Below are 6874 nucleotides of genomic sequence, written 5' to 3'. Positions count from 1 at the left end.
ATATAAGCACACTGAAGATAAAATTTTACAAAACATATATACATACACACAGTGGGTTTGTGTAAAAATAAAAGCTAGAAAAATCTGAATGAGATCTTTAGACAAAATTATTGTGCCAATGTAAATTCCTGCTTTTGATCAATGTACTCTGTGATTATATAAAATGTTATATAAACATATAAATGTGGTTATATAAAATGTTATCAATGGGGGAAGCTGGGCACAGACCACAGAGAAAAATTACTATTTTTACAACTTAATGTAAATCTAAAACCATTACAAAGTAAAACATTTTTGTAAAGATGTAAAGAAATATTAACATATCAAATTTAAAAGGAAAGATAAAAAGGAATGCGTCAGGTCAGTTCAGTTGCTCAGTCATGTCCAACTTTCTGTGACCCCATTGATTTCAGCACACCAGGATTCCCTGTCCATCACCAACTCCTGGGGCTTACTCAAACTCATGCCCATTGACTCAGCGATGCTATCCAACCATCTCAGTCTCTGTCATCTTCTCTTCCCACCTTCAATCTTTCCCAGCATCAGGGTCTTTTCAGCTAGGGGTAATTTTTTTTTTAATTTTTAAACTTTACAAAATTGTATTAGTTTTGCCAAATATAAAAATGAATCCGCCACAGGTATACATGTGTTCCCTATCCTGAACCCTCCTCCCTCCTCCCTCCCCATACCATCCCTCTGGGTCATCCCAGTGCACTATGACTCATTTGAAAAGACCCTCCCAGCATCAGGGTCTTTTCAAATGAGTCAGTTCTTCCCAGCAGGTGGCCAAAGTATTGGAGTTTCAGGTTCAGCATCAGTCCTTCCAATGAATATTCAGGACTGATTTCCTTTAGGATGGACTGGCTGGATCTCCTTGCAGCCCAAGAGACTCTCAAAGAGTCTTCTCCAACACCACACTTTAAAAGCCTCAAATTTTCAGTGTTCAGCTTCTATTATGGTCCAACTCTCACATCTGTACATGACTACAGGTAAAACCATAGGTTTGACTAGATGGACTTTTGTTGGCTAAGTAATGTCTCTGCTTTTTAATATGCTGTCTAGGTTGGTTATAGCTTTTCTTCCAAGGAGCAAGCATCTTTTAATTTCATGGCTGCAGTCACCATCTGCAGTGATTTAGGAACCCAGGAAAATAAAGTCTGTCACTGTTTCCACTGTTTCCCATCTATTTGCCAGGAAGTGATGGGCTGTGCGGTGCTGAAGCGGTGGCTGCATGGCACTGGAGCAGCTGTGAGGAGATACCCCTGACCAAGGGCAAAGGAGAAGCCCCAGCAAGAGCGTAGGTGGGGTGAAATCACATTTAGAATCAAACCCCATACCCACCAGAGATACTCAAAGGGCTCAAACAAACCTTGTGCACACCAGGACCCAGAGACCCCACAGAGACTGAGACAGAATTGTGTTTGAGCATCTCTTGTGGAGGTATGGGTCAGCAGTGGACTGACACAGAGGCAGAGGCTCAGGGTGCAGCAGACTTGGGTATGGCTTAAGCCCTCTTGGAGGAGGTCACTGTTAACCCCACCATAGAGCTGCTAGAACTTACACAGGACTGGGAAAATAGACTTTTGGAGGGCACAAAATGAACCTTGTGCACATCGGGACCCAGGATAAAGGAGCAGTGACTGCAGAAGAGACTGACCCAGACTTGCCCGTGAGTGTCCAGGAGTCTCTGGCAGAGGTGTGGGTCTGCGGTAGCCTGCTGTAGGGCTGGGGCACTGAGTATAGCAGTGTGTGCGTGAGACCTTTTGAAGGAGGTCGCCATTTACTTCCACCATAGTTTGACCCCAAAAGGCAATGAGAAAGAATGCTCAAACTACCACACAGTAAAGTGATGCTCAAAATTCTCCAATCCAGGCTTCAACAATATGTGAACCGTGAACTTCCAGATGTTCAAGCTCGATTTGGAAAAGGCAGAGGAACAAGAGATCAAATTGCCAACATCTGTTGGATCATCGAGAAAGCAACAGAGTTCCAGAAAAACGTCTACTTATGCTTTATTGACTAAGCCAAAGCCTTTGACTGTGTGGATCACAACAAATTGTGGAAAATTCTTAAATGTATGTGAATACCAGACCACTTATCCTGCCTCCTGAGAAATCTATATGCATGTCAGGAAGCAACAGTTAGAACTGGATATGGAATAACAGACAGGTTCCAAATAGAAAAAGGAGTACATCAAGGCTGTATACTGTCACTCTGTTTATTTAACTTATATGCAGAGTACATCATGAGAAACACTGGGCTAGATGAAGCACAAGCTGGAATCAAGAATGCTGGGGAAAATATCAACAACCTAAGATATGCAGATGACACCACACTTATGGCAGAAAGCAAAGAAGAACTAAAGAGACTCTTGATGAAAGTGCAAGAGAAGAGTAAATATTGGCTTAAAATTCAACATTCAGAAAACTAAGATCATGGCATCTGGTCCCATCACTTCAAGGCAAATAGATGGGGAAACAGTGGAAATAGTGACAGACTTTATTTTGGGGAGCTCCAAAATCACTGCAGATGGTGACTGCAGCCATGAAATTAAAAGACGCTTGCTGCTTGGGAAAAAAGTTATGACCAACCTAGACAGCATATTAAAAAACAGAGGCATTACTTGGCCAACAAAGGTCCAATTAGTCAAAGCTATGGTTTTTCCAGTAGTCATGTATGGACATGAGAGTTGGACTACAAAGAAAGCTGAGTGACAAAGAGTTGATGCTTTTGAACTGTTGTGTTGGAGAAGACTCTTGAGAGTCCCTGGACAGCAAGGAGATCCAGCCAATCCATCGTAAAGGAAATCAGTTCTGAATATTCATTGGAAGGACTGATGCTGAACCTGAAACGCCAATACTTTGGCCACCTGCTATGAAGAACTGACTCATTTGAAAAGACCCTGTTGCTGGGAAAGATTGAAGGCAGGAGGAGAAGGGGAGGATGGAGGATGAGATGGTTGGATGGCATTACCAACTCAATGGACATGAGTTTGAGTAACTCTTGGAATTGGTGATGGACAGGGAGTCATGGGGTGCTGCAGTCCATAGGGTTGCAAAGAGTCAGACATGACTGAGCTACTGAACTGAAATAGCAGGGAGGGAACACAACTCCACCCATCAAAGAAAATTGGATTAAAGATTTACTGAGCATGGCCCCGCTCATCAGAACAAGACCCAGGTTCCCCTTCAGTCAGTCTCTTCCATTTAGAAGCTTCCATAAACCTCTTATTCTTCTCCATCAGAGGGTAGACAAACTGAAAATCACAATCACAGAAAACTAACCAATCTGATCACATGGACCACAGCCTTGTCTAGCTCAATGAAACTATGAGCCATGCCTTGCAGGGCCACACAAGATGGATGGGTCATAGTGGAAAAAGTGAAAGAAAGTGAAGTCACTTAGTCATGTCCAACTCTTTGCGACCCCATGGCCTGTAGCCTACCAGGCTCCTCTGTCCATGGGATTCTCCAGGCAATAGTCCTGGAGTAGATTGCCATTTCCTTCTCCAAGTGGAGAGTTCTGACAAAACGTTTTCCACTGGAGAAGGGAATGGCAAACCACTTCAGTATTCTTGCCTCTGAGAATTCCATGAACAGTATGAAAAGTCAAAAAGAGAGGACACTGAAAGATGAACTCCCCAGGTCGGTAAGTGCCCAATATGCTACTGGAGATCAGTTGAGAAATAACTCCAGAAAGAATGAAGAGACGGAGCCAAAGCAAAAACAACACACAGTTGGGGATGTGACTGGTGATAGAAGTGAAGGCCGATGCTGTAAAGAGCAATATTGCAAAGGAACCTGGAAAGTTAGGTCTATGAATCAAGGCAAATTGGAAATGGTCAAACAGGAGATGGCAAGATTGAACATCAACATTTTAGGAATCAGCAAACTAAAATGGACTGGAATGGGTGAATTTAACTTAGATGACCATTATATCTACTACTGTGGCCAAAATTCCTTAGAAGAAATGGAGTAGCCATCACAGTCAACAAAAGAGTCTGAAATGCAGTACTTGGTTACAGTCTCAAAAAGACCAGAATGATCTCTGTTCATTTCCAAGGTAAACCATTCAATATCACAATAATCCAAGTCTATGCCCTGACCAGTAATGCTGAAGAAGCTGGAGTTGAATAGTTCAATGAAGATCTACAAGACATTCTAGAACTAACACCCAAAGAGATGTCCTTTTCATTATAGGGGAAAGAAAGTGAAGGTGAAGTCGCTTCAGTCGTGTCCAACACTTTGTGACCCTGTGGACTGTAGGCCACCAAGCTCTTCTGTCCATGGGATTCTCCAGGCAAGAATACTGGAGGGGGTGGCATTTCCTTATCCAGGGGATCTTCCTGACCTAGGGATCAAACCCAGGTCTCCCACATTGCAGGCAGATGCTTTAACCTCAGCCACCAGGGAAGATCTCATTATAGGGGACTGGAATGCAAAAGTAGGAAGTCAAGAGATACAGGGAGTAAAAGGTAAGTTTGCCCTTGGAGTATAAAATGAAGCAGGGCAAAAGCTAAGAGTTTTGCCAAGAGAAAGAACTGGTCATAGCAAACACCCTCTTCCAACAACACCAGAGATAAATCTACACATGGATATCACCAGATGGTCAATACTGAAATCAGATTGATTATTCTTTACAGCCAAATATGGAGAAGCTCTATACAGTCAGCAAAAACAAGACTGGGAGCTGACTATGGATCAAATCATGAACTCCTTATTGTCAAATTCAGACGTAAATTGAAGAAAGTAGGGAAAATGACTAGACCATTTAGGTATGACTTAAATTGAATACCTTACACTTATACAGTGCAGGTGAGAAATAGATTAAAGGGATTAGATCTGATAGACAGAGTGCCTGAAGAACTATGGACAGAGGTTCATGATATTGTACCGGAGATAGGGATCAAGACCATCCCCAAGAAAAAGAAATGCAAAGGCAAAATGCTTGTCTGAGGAGGCCTTACAAATAGCTGTGAAAAGAAGAGAAGCAAAAGGCAAAGGAGAAAAGGAAAAATATACCCATTTGAATCCTGAGTTTCAAAGAATAGCAAGGAGAGATAAGAAAGCCTTCCTTAGTGATCAGTGCAAAGAAATAGAAGAAAACATTAGAACAGGAAAGACTAGAGATCTCTTCACAAAAATTAGAGATACCAAGAGAACATTTCGTGCAAAGATGGGCACAAGAAAGGTTAGAAATGGTATGGACCTAACAGAAGCAGAAGATATTAAGAAGAGGTGGCAAGAATACACAGAAGACTATACAAAAAGATCTTCCTGACACAGATAATCACAATGGTATGACCACTCAACTAGAGCCAGACATCCTGGAATGTGAAGTCATATGGGCCTTAGAAAGCATAACTATGAAAAAAGCTAGTAGAAGTGATAGAACTCCAGTTGAGCTATTTCAAATCCTGAAAGTTGATGCCATTAAAGTGCTGTACTCAATAAGCAAGCAAATTTGGAGAACTCAGCAGTGGCTACAGGACTGGAAAAGGTCAGTTTTCATTCAAATTCTAAACAAGGGCATTGCTGAAGAATGTTCAAACTAGCACACAATTGCACTCATCTCACACGCTAGTAAAGTAATGGTTAAAATTCTCCAAGTCAAGCTTCAACAATACATGAACTGAGAACTTCCAGATGTTCAAGCTGGATTTAGAAAAGGTAGAGGAACCAGAAATCAAATTGCCAACATCTCTTGGATCATCAAAAAAGCTACAGAGTTCCAGAAAAACATATATTTCTGCTTTATTGACTATGCCAAAGCCTTTGACTATGTGAATCATAAAAAACTGTGGAAAATTCTTAAAGAGATAGGAGTACCAGACCACTTGACCTGCCTCTTGAGAAATCTGTATGCAGATCAAGAAGCAACAGTTAGAACTGAACACGGAACAGACTGGTTCCAAATTGGGAAAGGAGTACATCAAGGCTATATATTGTCACCGTGCTTATTTAACTTCTATGCAGAGTACATCATGAGAAACCCTGGGCTGGAAGAAGCACAAGCTGGAATCAAGATTGCCGGGAGAAATATCAATAACTTCAGATATGCAGATGACACCACCCTTATGGCAGAAAGTGAAGAGGAACTCAAAAGCCTCTTGATGAAAGTGGAGAGTGAAAAAGTTGGCTTAAAGCTCAACATTCAGAAAACTAAGATCATGGCATCTGATCCCATCACTCCATGTCAAATAGATGGGGAAACAGTGGAAACAGTGACAGACTTTATATTTTGGGGCTCCAAAATCACTGCAGATTTTGACTGCAGCCATGAAATTAAAAGATGCTTGCTGCTTGGAAGAAAATTTATGACCAACCTAGACAGCATATTAAAAAGCAGAGACAGTACTTTGCCAACAAAGGTCCATCTAGCAAAGCTATGTTTTTTCCAGTAGTCGTGTATGGATGTGAGAGTTGGACTATAAAGAAAGCTGAGTGCCAAAAAATTGATGCTTTTAAACTATGGTGTTGGAGAAGACTTGAGAGTTTCTTGGACTGCAAGGAGATCCAGCCAGTCCATCCTAAAGGAAATCAGTCCTGAATATTCATTGGAAAGACTAATGTTGAAGCTGAAACTCCCATACTTTTGGCCACCTGATGAGAAGGACTGACTCATTTGAAAAGATCCTGGTGCTGAGAATGATTGAAGGTGGTAGAAGGGGACGACAGAGGATGAGATGGTTGGGTGGCATCACCGACTCAGTGGACGTGAGTTTGAATAACTCCGGGAGCTGGTGATGGACAGGGAGGCCTGGTGTGCTGCAGTTTATGGGGTCACAAACAGTCAGACACAATTGAGTGACTGAACTGAACTGAACTGATGGGACTGGATGCCATGATGTTAGTGTTCTTAATGTTGAGTTTTA

The sequence above is a fragment of the Bubalus bubalis genome, chromosome 8, assembly GCF_019923935.1.
Source record: "Bubalus bubalis isolate 160015118507 breed Murrah chromosome 8, NDDB_SH_1, whole genome shotgun sequence".
NCBI classification, from domain to species: domain Eukaryota; kingdom Metazoa; phylum Chordata; class Mammalia; order Artiodactyla; family Bovidae; genus Bubalus; species Bubalus bubalis.
This window is presented reverse-complemented; position numbering follows the sequence as displayed.